Source organism: Pogona vitticeps, chromosome 8 (assembly GCF_051106095.1).
Source record: "Pogona vitticeps strain Pit_001003342236 chromosome 8, PviZW2.1, whole genome shotgun sequence".
Lineage (NCBI taxonomy): Eukaryota > Metazoa > Chordata > Lepidosauria > Squamata > Agamidae > Pogona > Pogona vitticeps.
Genome location: NC_135790.1, coordinates 6,186,985 through 6,206,959, shown reverse-complemented (window position 1 = coordinate 6,206,959; position 19,975 = coordinate 6,186,985). Strand labels below are relative to the sequence as shown.

Here is a 19,975-nt window from a genome sequence, read left to right as displayed (position 1 = left end):
GGGGCCAAAGTCCTGAGGCCCTGCCCCTTGCGGATAAGCCACGCCTCCTCTCTCCCCTTCTCTCTTAGACTGCCGGTTCCAAGGCTTTCCCTTCCATTCATCAACCCTCCCTCCCTCGCTCTCCAAACGGCCTTTTCTCTCCCCTCTTTGTCTTCCGAGACAAATTCCTTCCTTCCTTCCTCCTTGTGTTTTCTGGGTTTACCTCTCTCCTCTCTCCTTCTTTTTTGGACCCCGTTTCCTCTCCCCTCTCTGCCTTTGGATTCAAATCCCTTCCTTCTGTCTTCAGTTCCTTCCCACACCTTTCCGAACCGGCACTCTAGCCTGGGTTTTACTGGGAAGGAACTCAGTCAAGTGGCACTACTCTAGAGTAAGTTTGTTCATGCACCGGACCCTCAATGGCCTTTCCAGCACCGGACCTGGGGAACCCGGTCAACTCTCTCACTCCCAAGCGAGTCGCTCCTTACTTTAGTGGCCAAGGAAGAGTTGATTGCCTTGCATCCGCGCTACCCAGCCCCTCTTTTTTTCCCCCATCGCCCTGCCAGCCCCCTCTATTAATCCCCCTTCCACCTCTTTGGATGTTTTTTTTCTTGTTTCATCCTTCCTTCTCTCCCCTCCCCCCTCCCTTGTTCTCCAGGAGCCCCTCCTCCCTTTCCCCACAGACTCCGTTGCAGCGGCTCACCATGGAACAGCCAGTCTGATTCTCCTGCTCTCTCTCCCCCCCCCCCCGTCGCCCAACCACCAACTTCCTGCTCGGCCCAAACGCTGCGGGATGAAAAAGGGAGGTGGAAAAGTGGGGGGTGGGGACCGCTAGAGCGACCCGGCCAGGCCTCTTGGCGTTGGTGGTTCGGGGAAGCCTGGGGGAGATTCAGGTAAGGCTGGGAGACAGGGCTGGGGCCGTCATGGCGCATTCAGCACCAAGGCCAGCGCCTCCGGCAGCGCGCCGGCCGCCCCCGTCCTTGAGCTCGCCCTGTTCCGCTGGCTCGGCCTTGATGCTGAAGAGCCCCACGCAGGATGCTGGGGTCGCGCGTGCCTCTCTGTGGGCCGGGACTCTGTGGGTCCCGAGTGTCTGCGGGACTTTGGCTGTGGGGGCTCTTTTCCCCTCTGCAATGCAGAACTGCAGCCAGATCCGAAGAGAGAAACCTTTTCCATTCTCTCTAGGTCTTTCCAGCGAGACGAACCTCTCTCTCTCCCTCTCGCCCAGCCCCCTGAGCCCCTGCTTTAAAAAAAATGGAATCAGGCTCTTTCCAAAAGGAATCGCGGGAAGCAACGAATCAGTAACTGAACTACCGGGCGAAGGTTTGACATTGAAAGGTCAGACCGACCGGAGGGGGTGGCGGCGGCGGAAGGGACGGGAAAGGAATGGCTTCCTGATGCTTACTTGAGATTAGGTTCCACTCCACCAAGTGCGATTTACTTTGGGGTAGACCTTCTTAGGCACCAACTGCTGCATAATTTGCGAGTCTGCCTCGGAATATGCCAATCCACTCACCACTCATTTTTCTAGTCGCTGGGCTGAATCTAATAGAACCACTCTTCACTTTCCTGAGCTGAATCATCGGTGCCTTTTTTTTTCTCACGTGAGACCCGTGGAACTCAAAATGAGTTTTGGTGGCAGTTTTAAATGAGTGAGAAATTGTTGTAAAACGAGGGAAATACTGCTAAAAGAGAACAGAAAGATAGATAGCTGCACAGATAGACCCCAGAGCCACGCCCCTTCTTCTTCTTGAAATGTTGGAACACTGACAGATAGGGCTTAACTACTTTTACTCAAATGTAAATCCCACCTGAGCTTATTCCAAATGCTCAAGAATGCAGCCCGGACTGGATTTAAGTACTTGCCAGATGTCGGTGCGTGCGTCCCGTTTTTCAGGGGGAATCTGTCAAATTCTTAAATACTTCAAGTCTTTACTGTTGCTTTCCCTCCCGTTGCCGTTTGCCTCGGCTGGGTCCTTCCCCGACTCCCCCTTGGATTTAGGAGGCGAAGATTCAAACTTAGCCTGGAAACTCATGCTGCTAATGGTTCATTAATATGGCGCTGCCATTAGAACTGCAGCACTGCAGTCATTCATAAGGAAGGGGAGCAGAAGAGCCTTCTCCGAGACCTTTGCTGAGTTGCATTTGCAGGGACCACAGCCCATGAGATAGCTTTCTCCTACCCCGGTGCAACTGGAAGGATGCGTTTTGCTCATAGCCTTTCCCATTATTCCGATTCCAGCAAAGTTTTTTTTTTCAGCTCCAGCTCATACATTCTTCTTGTCCGGCAGCAGAGGCAGAAGTGAAGGCAAATTAGTATCTGGATTTTTGCAATTTTTTCCCCTAGTCATCTCCAAGATGATACTCCTTTTCCCACACCTATTATCTACGCCTGTATCTATGTTTTCATCTTGCCTTTGATTATATGAAAAGTAATTTTTTGAGCAGGAGAAGACATGATATTTGCAATACATTTTTTATCATGCATCATGAACTTGATGTCTGCAATGCTTTTTCATTGCATTAGCTGAAAATTAATGCAATGGGAAACAAAGACTTGGCTTTTGCAATATCATGTTAGGCATCATTATCTTGCAGACTATAACCCCTGCTCAATGCTTTGTGTGGGACTGACTTCTGTGTAAGCTGGTACACTTTGAGAACTGGGCAGCTGGAATCCTCTCCAGCCTTGCTGGGGTGTTAAGTTCCACTGTTGTCATCTGGATTTATTTCTAAATGAGCTTGTGCATGGGTAGTTCTGTAGCTCTGCTTAAGCCAAAGTTTTTGCACACATGACTGTCCAGACCTATTTAAGGCAGTCTTTCCTATGCCCAGGAAAGACTAAAAGAACATGTTTAGCCTTGAGGAAAGAAGATGGATAGACGATATGACGGTACTTTTCAAATACTTGAAAGGGAGTCATATAGAAGAGGGGAAGGATCTGTTCTCAATTATCCCAGAGTGCAGGACACATAATAATGGGCTAAAGCTGCAGGAACCCAGATTTAGGCTGAATATCAGGAAAAACTTCCTAACTGTTAGAGCAGTATGACAGTGGAACCCATGACTTTGGGAGGTGGTGAGCGCTCCAACGCTGGAGGCATTCAAGAGAAAATTAGAGAAACGTCTGTCAGATCTGCATTTATTTGGATTCCTGACTCGATGGCCTTAGAGCAGTGGTCCCCAACCTTGGGCCTCCAGATGTTCTTCGACTACAATTCCCAGAAGCCTTCACCACCACCTCTGCTGGCCAGGATTTCTGGGAGTTGAAGTCCAAGAACATTTGGAGGCCCAAGTTTGAGGACCACTGCCTTAGAGGACCCTTCCAACTCAATGATTCTATGATTCTATGATTTCCATGTGAAAGTAAGTGCTATTATCTTTCAGTGGAACATCTGATTTCTAGTCCTACTAAGCATGAATGCAACAGCTTAGTAGACAGTGAATGAGGGTTTTGGTTTCTTTAGAAACAAAACCAAGAGAAAGGGAAGGAAGATGTGTGGCTAATTGGAAAGGTTTTGAGTATACTTTTCTCCTCTATTTAAATAACATGTACTTGAATACTGGCAAAATATGGACCAGGTTTTCCTCAAGGGCAGTATAATAATGAAAAATAATAATGTGCTCAGAAAAGGATGGTGGTAGCTAAGTGATGATGGTGAAAGATGATACTGCAGAAATATTCCCTGAGCTATAGCTTGGCTTCACAATCAATTTTCTTCCTTTCCTTTTTCTTTTCAATCATCACCATCATCATCATCATCATCATCATCATCATCATCATCATCATCATCATCATCATCATCATCATCATCATCATCATCATCATCTTTGCCATTAAGTAGTTGGATGTATGGAATACTTGAAAGCACGCTTTAACACCCTTATTACAGATTTTTTTTGTTCTGCTTTCAAAGGCCTATTTCTTTATTGCCCTTCTGAAATCTGGGCAGCTGAACTTGTCTGATGACCTCGATGCTGCTGTTCTTTTAGCCCACATGGTTCCTTTGAAACAGGAATGATGGTGAAAGTATCTGTGCCTGTTTCTTTGCAACCAGCATTCTCCAAAGTGTCCAGAGTGGTGTTGTTAAAGGCAATACGGTTGCTTCAGAAGGAATGTATTAAAGCCCACATCAGAAAGGATTGTATGCAGAAAAAAAAAAAAAAAAAAAACACCTATAGGAAATCATGCACATCATGTGGTTTTCAAAGGTCTATTTTGCTTCTTAATATGAATCCTAGTCCATAAATATGTGGCTGTACAAAATTGCTTCTCTTACATTTTTATGAAGGTGAGAGGAAGGTTGGAGAGCAGTTTCCACATACCTTCAAATAAACCAGAGTCTTTTCCATGGGACATGTCAAGTGACTTTGATCCTGCATCCAGTTTGGCTGCACAATTTGAGTGAATCTCAGTAGTATTCAAACTCCTTAACTGCATGCAGGATTGCTGCAAATGCCCATTATAGTTCTGGGATTTTCCCAGTGTTAACTATGATCAGCTGGAAGAAGTAGGCCTGTTGAAATCTATGGGAGAAGTTACTGATGACTTGATAGCCCGACTTCAATGGACCTACTGAAAGTATCTCCAAATCCTAATGCCAGTCATGGACTTAGAAAACCCAGCCCACCCCCACCTTTTATTCAGATCTGCTTCTATTTATAGACTAAATATGCTGAGATCTTTCAGTCTCAAAATATATGGGGGAGGGAGGAATTCAAATAAAACAAGGTCAGCAGTGCAGAGAAAAGGGCTTGAGTTGCGTTTCAGTGTTTCAGTGACAGACATTTTTAATAGGGAGACAAGAGAAAACTAGTAAATTTACAATTTCATCCTTCCTTCTTTGCTCCAAAATTATTTAAAACTGGCAGAAACACCCAAATTCACAAGGATTAGAAATACTCTATCCCCTGCAAGTGCTCCTTCTCTTTCCTTCTATTATTTCCTTTCTTATCTCCTTTTTAATGGGGACGTGGTGGCACTGCGGGTAGAAGCCTCTGTGCTGCAAGGTCAGAAGACCAGCAGTCCATCATAAGATCAAATCCACGCGACAGAGTGAGCTCCCATCACTTGTCCCAGCTCCTGCCAACCTAGCAGTTCGAAAGCATGAAAAATGCAAAATGCGAGTAGATAAATAGGTGCCACCTTGGTGGGAAGGTAACGGCGTTCCATTTCTAGTCGCACTGGCCATGTGACCACAGAAACTGTATTCGGACAAAACGCTGGCTCTACAGCTTGGAGACAGGGATGAGCACCGCCCCCTAGAGTCGGACACGACTGGACTAAATATCAAGGGGAACCTTTACCTTATCTTCTTTTTAGTGTCTCAGCACTCTTTCTTTCCCTCTGACTTTAAATACTCCTGATTATTAAACTATTTTTTTAAAAAAAAACATAATAACATAGCATATCTCTAAGGTTCTGTGAGCACTCTTGCCAAGTTCAAGATGCCTGTGTTTCATAGCCTTGGTGCTATGATGGACAAAGACACACATGGACATCATTTATCAATTTATTCACTATTACTTGTTCTTGTTGTTGTTGTTTAGTTGTTAAGTCATGTCCAACTCTTCATGGCCCCATGTACCAGCACATGCCAGGCCCTCCTGTCTTCCACTGCCACCCGGAGTTTGGTCAAATTCATGCTGGTCACTTTGGTGACACTGTCCAGCCATCACGTCCTCTGTCGTCCCCTTCTCCTCTTGCCCTCACACTTCCCCAACATCAGGGTCTTTTCCAGGGAGTCTTCTCTTCTCATGAGATTGCCAAAGTATTGGAGCCTCAGCTTCAAGATCTGTCCTTCTTGGGGTTGATTTCCTTCAGAATGGATAGGTTCCATAATCCAAATAGAATGGGTTACTTTTTCTTATGTGCTGTCAAATAGGAACTGACTTATGGTGACCCTAATGGGCTTTCAAGGTAAGTGATATATTTAAGGAGTGGTTTTCCCAGTTCCACTCCCCCAGTGAGCTTCCACAGCTGAGTGGGGATTTGAACTCAGGCCTCCTGAGTCCTAGTCCATCACTCTATCCACTGTACCATACTGGGAATCCATGGCACAGCCCCTTCTATGGCATAGTCTCCAGGTCAGGTCTCTAGCATCTTCAGCTGAAGAGCTCAAGATACAAGGAGGAATGGTGGACCTTGCTACCAATCAGAAGAGACAAGGGAGAGCTGGAAGGATAGACAGTGTGCTCTGGTTTAAGGCAACATCCTGTTTTCTGTCGCAGCCACTACCACCACCAATACTCATCCCTAGAAAGTCTGAGGTGATGTCATCTTTCTATCAACAGATCTGTGTGGGCAAACTGGCATTCCTTAGTGGCATGGCAACAGCTACAGAGACTTCTGCCTGAGATGCATTACTGGGCACATGAGCCTTTGGTTACATCAGGAATGTGGCAAATGTCTGCCATTCCTACCAAAGGGGTGTGCAATAAAGCAGTGGTTGTGTGTGGCAAAAGACTCACTGAGCACAGGAGATCTCAGGGCATTGGCATGAGTCAGAGACATTGGGAAGTTTCTGTTCAGGGTTCAAGAATAACCTGGGGGGGGCAAGAAACCCACTCCCACATTTTTGCCATGGTGACATCCTGCATCTATCCCATTTGCTCTGAAAGCACTTCCCTATTTTAATTCATAATTTCTGTATTCCTTAAATTAAGCCAAGGATCATACTGAGATTTTTCTACCATACATTTATCTGCTAGACTTAAAGTCTCATGATGACTTTGCTACTTTTTACTTTTTCCAATAAAGAGGTTATCCTGTCATTTTTTTTTAAATGTATCCAATACTTTTTAATAGCATTTTAAAGTTTTATTATGTCTTACATCCCCCCCCCGGCATTTTGATGGCAAAGCCACCAACCTACCCAAATCAATGTCTCTTGAAAGCTTACATAATAGTTAAGCTGCCTGACTGTTCCTGATCCATACCTCCTTACAATTTCCACCCAGAAAATTTATAATTCAGCCTTTGCAATTTATAATCCTGCACAATGGAGCAGCAGAGAACAGATCTTCTCCACAGGGCGAAGTTTAAAGAGATAATGCAGTCTAAGGTTTCAGACTGTATATGTGTTACATGCCACCAGCACAATGATCCTTAGAGTCCTTTCCAACTCGGCAGTTCTGAGATTGTTGTTGTTGTTGTTGTTTAGTCATTAAGTCAAGTCTGATTTTTCGTGACCCCATGGACCAGAGCATGCCAGGCCCTCCTATCTTCCACTGCCTCCCTGAGTTGGGTCAAAGTCATGTTGGTCACTTCAATGAAACTGTCCAACCATCTCATCCTCTGTTGTCCCCTTCTCCTCCTGCCTTCACACTTTCCCAACATCAAAGTCTTTTCCAGGGAGTCTTCTCTTCTCATGAGATGGCCGAAGTATTGGAGCCTCAGCTGCAGGATCTGTCCTTCCAGTGAACAATCAGGGTTGATTTCCTTTAGAATGGATAGGTTCCATAATCCAAATAGAATGGGTTACTTGTTCTTATGTGCTGTCAAATAGGAACTGACTTATGGTAACTCTAACAAGGCTTTCAAGGTAAGTGATATATTTAAGGAGTGGTTTCCCACTGAATGGTAACTCAACTGTTGTGTCAATGTGATTGAGTCTATGGGTCTACTATAGCTGGGGCTAGTAACAAGAAACAGGTCTAATAGCTTATGAACAAGAATAACATGGAACATAATGGTATATTTTAAAAGGTGGAGATGAGACTGGATCAGGTTGTCTTTTGCTGGTGGTCTGAATTCAGAATATAACCATGGACACATTTTCTGCAGAATTAAAATATGGAATGTGAACATAAAACTATGTGCAATAACAGACATGCTCTTTTTTAAGATGGAACAAAATGTGAAATTTTCTGCTGCACATGCCAGAAATGAAGCATTTGGTGCAGTATGAGATTATCTGCCTTGTAGATCTGGGCTCTCGTAACTGAGGTGACCCTTCTCCCAGCTGTTAATCTCTTCCAGATAGAAAAGATGGGAAGGAGAACAGTTCAAGCCTTCATGTTCCTTGATAGGTGAAGCATATCTATGTACATATATCTGTTCATATAATGCACCACTCTGCCATTCTAAGATGATGAGGATGATTAAAATGCTGAATGGGTTGCAGTTAAACAAATTTCATAAGTCCCTGTTTGTAGTCTAAAATCGTACAGCCCAGACACGGATACATCTATGTCTCTGTGGAATTAAGTTGCCAGCTAATGTCAGGACAGAATGAACAGAATAGAAAGAAGAAGCATTACAGAAAGAGACAAGAGCTATGTAGTTTCGTCTTCTTATGCCAAAGAGCCCTCTGGTGGTCAAAAACAGCAAGTCAGGAACCTTCAGTTTGGTACTCTGCACAAAACAGAGATTAGAAACATTCTACTTTTTAAAACTACATCTCCCAGAATTCCAAAGCAGGCATGGCCAAACTCTGACAGAGACAAAGCTTTAACTCCAGTTGATATTGTTTTATAGCAAAAAAGAAAAAAAAATCAGGAGTGAACTAAGTGATACAGTTCACATGCCATCAGAAGCAGTACTCCCTTCAGAAGAAAAGTTGTTTTATTCTCTCGCAAGTTTGCCTCAGTCTGCATTTGGCAAATTAGCTCATGTTTCTTTCACAGTTGGTCAGTGGGACATCAGCATGACTTCGTCTTCATGTCTGATTTCTTAGGAATGCAAGTCTGAAAGGTCTTCTTGCCTGAAGGGATAATACTGGAGGAAATGGAAATATTAATTTGCCTTAATGTGTAGTCTGACTCTCAGTTCACTTCACACAAAACCCTGGGTATGTGGAAAAACTCACTGAAATGCAACCATCCTCTGGACTTGGATCCTCTCTGAATTTTTGATGTATTTCTCAGCTCAAATATTACACATAAGAATGTGCCTATTAGGGAACACCTGAGCCCCAAAAATGTACCTACAGATATACTTTAGGGAAAGTTCCAAACCAAAACCTGTATATTAGGGAAAGCTGCATTGAAATATTTGTGGTATAAGAGGAACAACTCCTTTTGGAAATCAATAATTTCTTTGTGCATTAAAAAAACACAAGCAAGCATTTGAGCATTGAAGGAAAAATGGGGTAAAACACTAGCCATATTCATTCTGTAATCCAGAATAATAGGGCAGTTACAGAGGGGAAACTATCCTTTCCAATCTGTTTATGTGAATCGGTATCCAGCTTTTCTTCAGACCGTTCACTGCTGATGTAAGAAAAGTGAACAAGAACTCTGGAAATGACTGAAGACCCAGAAATCCTTTCTCCTCTTCAGACATGGAACTATTTGAGTAAGCAAAATGACAAGAGAAGGGGACAGGATTAGCTTCTTCCCTGCAACGTTGTTGGTGCAGATGGGTTGACTGAATAAGATTTCCTTGGCGTCATCTTCCAACAATGTTATTTACCTTGGCTCAAGATATGTCATTATGCAACAATTTCTTGTCTTTGCTCGCCATTTTCATGAAAAGAAAATGCTAAATGTTATCATCATTGGCTTACCTTGGCCTCAGCCTTGATATCTATTGGCTGCTGAAGTTCAGCACGTCATGGCAAACACCACCTATTTTTTCAGGTAACAAGTTTGGAGATAAAGAAAGGTCATCTTCTAGCTTTTTATGTGGCAGAACCATATTGGGTTTGCATAGGTTTTGCACAACTTGCTGAAAGGAATCAACAAGGTGCTGGGGCACATCTTGGTTGCATAATTGGGTACATGACCGTGCATGACTATGCATATGGCCCCAGCATGCCACAAAACCTCATCAATTAACCACAATTAACTGTAGAAAGTTGTGTGATCCTTACATAAATACCAATATGATTCCGACCAGTGTGCTTTTTAGATTGTTTAAACTATTTTTATTCAATAGTTCAATCATTTTTATCCAGTAGCATAAATTGCAAAAGGCTGATTTAAAAAAAATTATAGTGTATTACATTTTTAATTGTTTCAGTATTTGCCTTTTATCTGTCATTTGTCTGTATTCTGAGAGTTGCATTCGTCTCTTTATGGCAAAAAAGGCAGGCAATAAATGAAATCAATCTATGAATGAATGAATGAACAAATGAATGAATGAATTAACGAATGAACAAATGAATGAATGAATGAAATAAAGAGTCTTTTCAGCTGAAATTAAGGACATTTGTTCTTGTTAATGTTGTTGCTTTTTCCTTGGCTATTGCTACCTGTGATCAATAGATTGGAGACAGGGGATAGGAGAAATCTGAGGTTTTGTGGTGAAATTAATTTCCATTTCCAACTCTGGAAGCTTTTGCATGACACAGAAGTTCTGATCAGAAGACTGGCTAGGTCTGTATGGACCTGGACTTATATACCGCCCCATAGCGCTACAAGCACTCTCCGGGCGGTTTACAATTTAATTATACAGGCTACACATTGTCCCCCCCCCCCAGCAAGCTGGGTACTCATTTTACCGACCTCGGAAGGATAGAAGGCTGAGTGAACCTTGAGCTGGCTACCTGGGATTGAACTTCGGGCCATAAACACAGTTTGGGCTGCTGTACAGCAGTTTAACCTCTGTGCCATGAGATTCTTCTAATAGTAATGATTCATAATGATAAATTCAGAAATACTGTACTCCACCAGTGTTTATATAAGCCAATGGAAAGTTTCATCGTCACTAATGAATACTGAAATTAATTATGGCTTGTCTGATTTCTTCACTAATGTTCTAAGATTCTGAGGCAGCTTTCTGATGGTGACTATGTAATGAGTTGCATTTTACTGTTGTTGTTGTTTTTGCAGCAGAGGCTGCTGAATGTATCGGGGGTATGCCCTTTTTCCCCACTGTATCACTGGATGAATCACATATGCTCTGAAAATTTGATTAGGGTTTTCTGAGTGGCATGCATTCAACCTCCATTTATAATGAAAAAAGGTCTGAAGTTGCTAATGGACTGCAGTATTATTAGCAGCACATCTGTTACATAGCCATCAAAACTTTAAATGCCACATAAATCACCTATGATTTCAAAAATAAGGGGTCAGCTGTTATTTGCCCATTTGTTTGTTTGATTCCAGCAGTTGTAGAGGCTAAGTTGAGCCTAATTTCAGTAAAGATCTGCTCCAATATATCTTTGTCACTATTGACAATTTGTTTCTAAACAACCATAGTACATAAAATCATCAATATTTGTATTATTCTTTACATCTCCGTCCCCCACACAGGTATGTATATAAATAAACTGCCTACTGCCTATGAAAGCTTTTACTAGACATCATGTAACAAGCTTTAAGACTCTATGGGCTAAACCCAACTATTAGTTCCAACTGGCTGAAGCTAGTGGCCTCAATATCAGAGGAGTAGTCAATTGCCTCTAAATTTTAGCTGAACTTGAAAAGAACTGTCCAAAGTGCTGAAACTTATTTTTTAAGGATAGCATTCAACACCTTAGTTCCAATTTATATAGTTAGTTCCTATACAGTTCAGCTTAAAACCTAGAACTATATCCATTGTCATAAGAACCACCAGCCTCTGCAGTTCCAATCAGAGTACATGGAATGAATGAGATTGATTAAGCTAATTCCACTAATTCAGTGAATCTGCTTTAGCTGGGGCTAACAATTGGATCTGGCCCTTTGTTGGTTTACTCCCTACATATTATCTTAAAACCCTGACTATGCAAACATAATGACTTCAATGTCAGTTCAGGCCTCTTTCCCCATACCTCCCTCTTCCATGCACTTTCTGTAGTATCTTGCCTATGAAAGAAATCTGGCATCACAAAATATTGCATTTCTTGCTATTAATCCATAGCATTAAAATTCATACCTGTTATACACATACCCTGGACTGTTCACACAACCCTCAATGATTATTAATAAGACCATTGCCATCCTGGATGAATGACAGTTCCCATCCAATTATCCCCCTCCCTTATTTGTATAAATATCTGGCTACTGATGCAATTTCCATGCAAGTGGACCTCAGTCCATGAAAGCTTATGCCAAATAAAACCTGTTAGTCTTCAGGTGATACAAGAGAATTTGGCCGGAACCCTGGATGTTGTTAATCTTAAAGGGGACCCATTGAATGACAAGTCAACAATTATTTAAATCCCATTGATCCAGTGAGTCTACTCTAGTTGGATCACCAATGGGACTTTTTCTGCAGCTGGCTAATACTGGTTATGCTTTTGAAAAATGAACTCTGAGTGAACCCTATAAAAGTATTACCCCAAAATGAATTTCAATTTTTTTTGTTATAGAAAACATAATCACTTGGGGTGTTGTCTAGAATACTGCATGTGACTTTAACTACAAGTCACACAGCTTTGCAATTTTTTTTCACAATCTATCATCACAGCCGCCGCCAAGGGGTGTTTCAGCAGAAGGGCTTGAATAAAAACTGATGATGATCTATGTATGTGCTATATAGAAATGCTAAGGTCATCATCTTCACTCATAAAAGTCAGCCACCAAAAAGATTCATCTTCAGTGATATTGGCAGTTCTGGATAAGAAGTGCTTTGAAAGTCATGACAATGCCGAGGAAGGATGACTAAATGGGTTTATTTTTTACGAGTCAGTTGCATACCAAGTAGGGTTTAAGAGGTCCTTTAATAATCATTAGCATTTTAATTGCTGCAAAGAGTCTTGTAGGCTGTACTTCCTTTTCTGGAATTAAATATCATCATCATCATCTTAGAACTGCAGAGCTGGAAGGCACCCTATAGATCACTGAGTCCAGACTCTGTCAAAGAGACACAGTGAGTAATTAAACTTCCAACTTCCAGCTCCAGCTAAACCACTGAGCTACACAACAGTTCATAGAACCCAATGGGACATGCATCAAGTAATGTTCAGTAGCATGTGTGTTCACGTGCAGTAATATATATAAAAAGGCCTCTAAACTTCATAGTCCTGTTTATGAAAACTGGTGTAAGAGGAAGGGGCTTCAAAAAGAGCATTTTATACATATTAACACAGAGAAGCAAGGTCTAGAAAAAGAGATTAAGCATTATCACTTGCAGTTAAAAATAAAACAATACAGCTGATGCCAGCTTGCACAATTCTATAGCTTCATAATTTCACAACATTAATATTGCATATTCCGGATCATTTGCTAAATAATTTGCTCTGAAATTTCCTCCAGCTCCAGTTTCAGTCCAACTGTATCTGGTATTCGCCCTCCTCCCTTCCAATAAACATCCTGAGACACAGATCGCAGAGAGCTGATTTCGGATATCCCGAAAAGGCAATGAATGAATGAATGATAATCAGGTTACCATTATTGTCCTTTTACTGCCAGAGAAGATTTTAGGACTCTCTGCCTTGGGCACAACTTATAGACTGGTCTTTTGATTCAAAGTACCATGACGTAGGAGGTGAGGTGTCAATTTGCTGTACCACTTCAGGCAGTAAATTACCTGGGGTGGCCCCTGTCTGATGCCTGGGCATATAGGCAGCTGCCAGATTTGACTAGGGAAAAGGCAAGTGTTAATTCAACTGGCTGTTCTAATGAAGTGAACAATAGAACACTTGACACTAGTTTCTTTTCTGCTTCACACAGCTCTGTTATATCCATTATTCAGAAGGTAACTCAGCCCTCTACATCTTCCTCTTCCTTGGTGCACTTGAGTCCCCCCATGTATTGACTGACCTTTGCTGGAGAGACGAAAATGGAGTGCTCATCCATGTTTTAAAAAGATAAGATTTCTTTAAGAAAGTCACTGGCAAAGAAATGCTTCTCACTTCCAATCTCATTTGTATCTAGGTTAATTGCTTTTCCTGGGGATGTGTATAATTGATTTGCGGAGGGAAGACTAACTAACTGTCTGCTGTTCATCAATGATGCTGCAGAATTCAATCCCTCTTTCTCTTAAGGCCGAAAGACCTTGGCAGCTGATGAGGATGCCAGAGAAGACTTCCAAGGCTTGGTGACCACATTTTTCCCTGAGAACAACCATTTTTCATAGTAATGGACCAACATAAAAGTGATTGATAGAAAAATCGTAATGCCATTAACTGAAGAAATGGCAAAGATAGAACCTGTTCAAAAGGACAACCCTGCTTTAAAGTATTGGGAAGTATGGGAAACAGCAAAAATTAAAAGAATATGAACATAGAACATACAAGAAGATTATGGAAGCATCTTTTTTCAATAACCGAACAACCTTCTTAGAGCGTAGGCATCAAGAATACTGAGCAATATAACATGAATTAAGGAATGGTGAGATCTAAAGATTAAATGTACAATAAAGATAAGGCTAAGTGTAACTGATGGCTATTGCATGAGGCTAAATCCAATGTTAGCCTCAACTAGAGTAAATCCACGGAATGAGCAAGACCCAGACATAGTTGGATTTCAAAATGTCTAATTCAATCATTTTAGAAGATCAAAACTTTAAATACACTTATCCCTTGAATTGCATGGGTCTGAGCAGTGTTGGTTACATACAGATTCCCCCCTCAATGAATGAATGAATGAATGAATTAATGAATGAATGAATTAATGAATTAATGAATTAATGAATTAATGAACGAAGGAATAAAGAAAGAAATGTTGTTTAGTCGTTAAGTTGTGTCCGACTCTTCGTGATCCCATGGACCAGAGCACACCAGGCCCTCCCAGAGTGGGGTCATATTCATGTTGGTAGCTTCAGTGACACTGTCCATCCATCTCGTCCTCTGTCCTCCTCTTCTCCTCTCCCCTTACACATTCCCAACATCAATCAATAAATACTGTGCTGCTATTTGTCTCCTGGAAGTGGCCTGAAGAAAAGTAGGGCTCAGAGGCATCAAGGCCCCTGTTGTTGGCAGTGCAGTGAGCCCTAACTGATGGTGGGGGAATTGTGATGAAGTACAGTGGTAAATATTATGGTGGATCTCTGCATTTGCTCAGAGTTGTGACAGGATGACCAGATCTTCACAACGGTTCACGAAAGTGCCTTCCCAGAAATGGCTGACCAAGACACAATATAACATGATTCATGTATATGCCTCTTAGGTCTCCTCCATGCAGAGTATTGCACTTGTAAAAGTTCCAGGTTCTGCTCAATGTTATTGGTACATTTTATGGCATCTGCAGGACGTTCCTCTTGTCTCACTTTGTACAGCACCCCCCTTGATTTTCTGCTCCTTTTTTGCACTTCTTTAATGTACGGTTTGCTTTTAACGTTGCTTTGTACTTGAGGATGAGTTTTGTGCTTCCCCTTTGAAGGTGAACTTTCTGGTGAGAGCCTTCTGGCTGGAAGCTTACAAGCATCACTCAGAACAAAGATCCAGCAGAGACACCCCACCAGAGAAATCAATTTCTTACATACTTCTTAAACAGAAAATCTTTCTTGAAGAGAAAAGGGCCTTCTCTGTTGCTGCTCCCAGTCTTTGGAACTCTCTCCCACAGGAGGCCAGACTGGCCCCATCCTTGCTTTTCTTCCACAAGCGGACAATAACCCTTCTCTTCAGGAAGGCTTTTCTTTAAATGACTTGGCTGATGAAGGGGAATTTTTTAAAGGCAGAATTTTAATCTGCCCATTACTTGTGTTTTTAATCCTATTCTTATTGTGAGTTTTAACACAATATTTGTTCAATGCATTTTAAATACCGTAATAATTTACTATTTAGCTTTAAACTTTGTCTCTTTTAATACTGTAAGCCCTCTTGCATCCTTTAGGAAAAAGGCAAAATATTATTGTTTTAAATAAATAATAAACAAGCAAACGAATGGATTTTCGAAAGAGAAATTTAGAAATAAATCCCAATAAACTCCATGCTCCATAGGCACCAAGCAATAGGAAGGAGGGGTGGAGTGAATATTCCACCTGGAAGGTTGTGGAAATGTAAACTCTAACAGGGAAACAACCCAAAGGTCATTGAATATTGAACCAACCCTATCATTACTGTGTTACTTTCCCTGGAGACCATGGATATTAGTAGAGCCACTCTAAAGCAATCTCACAGTAGCGAGTGTGATAACAGAAGAGGTCCTTTGATTTCTTTGGTTCGATAAACCAGGTATCCTGTTCCTGCCAGGCAGATTTGAAACAGTCTGTATGTGTTTCAGGAGGCAGAGAAATCATGTATCCTTCTTAGCATTCAAGGTTCCATAATGGACATGGCATGTGTTCTTTGTTGATAAATTGAGCTGTTCTAATACCGTGTCCTTTTCATTCAGTAGCAGGGGTGAAGGGCTCTTTCTGAAATGGCTCTTATCTCAGTGCCACACTAAGCAAAACTACTTAATGTGGACATCTGGCTCATTTAACATCTGTGTGATCCAGACATCTGCACTAAAACTCTCTTCTAAAAGACACGCTTGTGATACCCCCGAAAGCTTGTCTTTAATGGCATGAAATTCTCTGAGGGACCATCTCTACTGCATTCTCATTCCAGGTTTTGTAGGTCTCAGGTGTCAAAACTCTTGGGTTACTTTAGACATGATTAGAATTTGGATGAATCAGAAGCTTGGCAAACACCTTGCTATGTACTGGCTTTGTGCTTTTGGCTAATGAATTCTCAACACCGTAATGCTTTACTTGGCAAATTATCAAGTGTTTTATTAATATCAGCTCAGCTATGCTTGACATTGCAATCCATCAGCTTTGAATGGCCCATGAGAAAGGAGGAAAGTGAATATGCAGTGGTATAGAATTTACTTTTGGAGACTTGTGCAATAAAACTGATTTAATTGAAAGGAATTTGATAGCTGGAGCAAAATCAATGGGATCCTAAAAGAACAAGGGGTTAAGGAAGAGTGCAGAAGGAAATGAGCCCATTTAGGAGCACCTTACCACATGTAGTTTGAGTATAACTCTCCCTTTCATGGTTAATATTTGAAAAACAATGACTTCACAAGTTTCTAGCACAACCCAGCTGTGAATAGCACTGAGTGGCTAGCAACCATGCCATCATCAAGGCATTGCCCCCAATCCTCAGAATAATTTTGTAATTGTGCTCGAACCTGAGATAAGGTCAGACCCTATTATGAAGATTGACAAAAACATTATAAAAGAAATATAGTATATTTAAGATACAAGTGGTTTTCTGACTTTTGAGATGCAGGATTCTTTCCCAAACATTTATTTTCTGGTGATCCAGCTCTTAACTTGCTAGGAAAAAATATCTATATTCCAAACTATTTTCATTGGAAAATTGAAGAAAACTTGATGATGGAAGAGGAGTTGACTTGAGGTTAGAGGTATGCAATATATGCATTTATTTTCATTTTCTAAGACTGATGCTTTTATAGCTTATTTGGCTAAAAAAATTATAGGCTGCCTTTCACAATGCTGTAATGTAGTAAAGCATATTGAAAATACAGCTCATGATAAGATATAACAAATGAGCAACAACAAAGAACCTCGTGAAAAACAAGAAACCAGTACCGAGATCTAAAACACACTATCAGATTTAAGAAGTGTTTTAATAGCCCAAAATGGCAAGTTCAGCAGAAGGAAACATTAAACTATTTCCAAACGGAAAATAGGCACCAGGGAGGAGCTGTATACATATATAGCCATTTTGGCCCCGGTTCTTGCCCAAATCATGATCTCAGCCTCCCACAAGAAGAAGATGAAGAAAAGTAGGTTAAGAATCATAGAATCAATCATTAAGTCGGAAGGGGCCCAGGATGGGATATTCAACCCCCTGCTCAATGCAGGGATCCAAAGCAAAGTACATCTGAAAGATAGTTGTCCAATTTTCTCTTGAATGCCTCCAACAGTCGAGCGCTCACCACCTTGGGAGGTCATGAGTTCCATTGTCGTACTGCTCCAATAGTTAAGAAGTTTTTTTCTTCCTGATATTCAGGTTGAATCTGGCTAAGTGTAGCGTAAGCCCATTCTTATGTGTCCTGTGCTCTGGGATGTTCTGGAACAGACCCTGCCACTCCTCTGTAGGACTACTTTTTGAAAAATGCTATCATATCTCCTCCCGGTCTTCTTTTCACAAGACTAAACATGTCCAGTTCTTCCAGTCTTTGAACCATTGGAGGTTTGGGTGAGATATGCTTTCATCTTCATCCCTTCTCATTTCATTCAGGGCATCTAAAGCAGAAAAAAGGGTGAAAAGTGGCAATCAGAAATATTGCACCTTTATGTCAAGGGTGGGAAATAGGTGGCCCTCCAGATGCTCAATGGACTACATTTTCCTTAATTCCTCACCGTAGTCAATATTAGGTAAAGCAGGCAAAGGCCTTTCTCTTCAGACAACAACTAGCTACCTGTGTGGCATTTTTAGACAGATTGTTATGCATTACTGCTTCAATTATTTTTGTAGTACTACTTCTCTTTTCCATTTTTGTATTTTCCATTACTCAGAGTGACATTTTTTAAAAACTGTATACTTATTGATCTTTTCCTTAATATTGCCTGTTACCATTGCAAGATGCCTCCTTAGTCATTGTCTAGTTTTAAATATCGTCTTTTAATGATGTTAACCACAGTTGTATACTCCTTGATTTCAACATTAAATATTGTCTTTTGTTATTTTAAGCTGCCTTGGGTCCTGCTCAAGGAGAAAAGTGGGATAAAAATATTTTAAATCAATCAATCAATCAATACGATGGGAGCTGCAAATCAACATCTGGAAGGCAATATGTTCTGGAATCTGCCTGATGTTAACCCAGAGAGGATTGCTGGCTGATCTCAGCAGAATGCTTGACTTTCTGATACAAAACAAATAAATAAGATTCTCCCTCTTACATTTTGACCCTCTGGTTTACACTCTAAGTCAGTGGTCCCCAACCTTGGGCCTCCAGATGTTCTTGGACTTCAACTCCCAGAAACCCTGGCCAGCAGAGGTGGTGGTGAAGGCTTCTGGGTGTTCCAGTCCAAGAACATCTGGAGGCCCAAGGTTGGGGACCACTGTTCTAAGTAACATACTCTCCCTTTACTAGGTAAGAACATTATCATGCTTCATACAGAAAAGCAGAGGTTCTTATGTATAGCAAAATGTAGTGGGAGTTCTTTACTTGCTAACAACTCAGGAACTCTGAGAGCAAGACTTTCTCTGTCCCCTTGTGTAAGTTATAGGGGCCCAACAATGCACAGCACAGAGAAGACCACTGGAGCAATAAGACCCAATAGACCACATTGTCCCCATTCCCATGCCAAGCTAGAAACCTCCATGGATGAGACTAGTTTCCAGGAAACCTACCACACACTGTTGGATGCAATGAGTAGGAAGTCTTTGTCCAGATGCTTTTGACTGCATCTCCCATAATCCCCTGCCATTGGCAATTGTGTTTGTCCTCTAGTCTAAGAGTTTTTTTTTAAAAAAAATGTGAGCATGGTGTTAGTCAACAAGCTAACTCTAGCAATTTTCAGTTGTACCAGGAGAGAGCCTTTTGCAATGCTAACAGGTCTTGATTGAACACTCACAATCAAGCCTCTGCTCCTGACCTTTCCATGGATGCTGGAATGAGGTAGCAAAATTGTTGCTTGTCCTTGCAAGAATCAGTTCACTCCATTTCCAATGTGATCTCCTTTTAACTGTCCCTACTCTTGTGCCTAACACGATTAAGCTACCCTTCCTGGGAGTCTCTCAGAACTGAAGGAGCATCTCATTACTCTTATTAAAGGGTTTTTTTTCCTGAGATTTTGTGTGTGTGTGTGTGTTGCTTGATAGCAGGAAGCTGACTTGGCAACACTGCTGTTCTGTTCTGTTGTATCACTGGTACCACGTCAATGCCAAAGATTCCTCCAGCCTGATGATTCTGCCCTGCAACAGTGAGAGTAAATCATCTCTTTGCTTTTGCACCCTGTATTGTTTCCGCTGACCTGCTGTGTGACTCATGGGTAAGATCTAATTAATTAGTGGTGGGGACAATCCAGCAAGGTCTGTTGCTGAGTGACCTTTTATTTATTTTGCTTTTGCTGAGGTTTCAGTAAAGCTATGCAAAATGCCCTTCAGTTACACATGGAAATGAAAGAAAGAGAAAAAAAAAAGACAGAGATGAAAGAGAACTGCCCTCAGTGTCAGTGACAACTTTCTTGTCTGATGTTGGTCCTTGCCTGGGCATAAGACTCTCT

General features: G+C 41.6%; 1 long non-coding RNA gene across 1 annotated transcript; it reads left to right on the top strand.

Moving 5' to 3' along the window:
- Window position 1: 1 nt before the first annotated feature.
- LOC140701848 (uncharacterized) lies at window positions 2-18,244 on the top strand. Its single transcript, XR_013538274.1, has 2 exons — window positions 2-869; window positions 13,830-18,244. It is a non-coding gene; the product is annotated as an uncharacterized LOC140701848 (long non-coding RNA).
- Window positions 18,245-19,975: the final 1,731 nt, after the last annotated feature.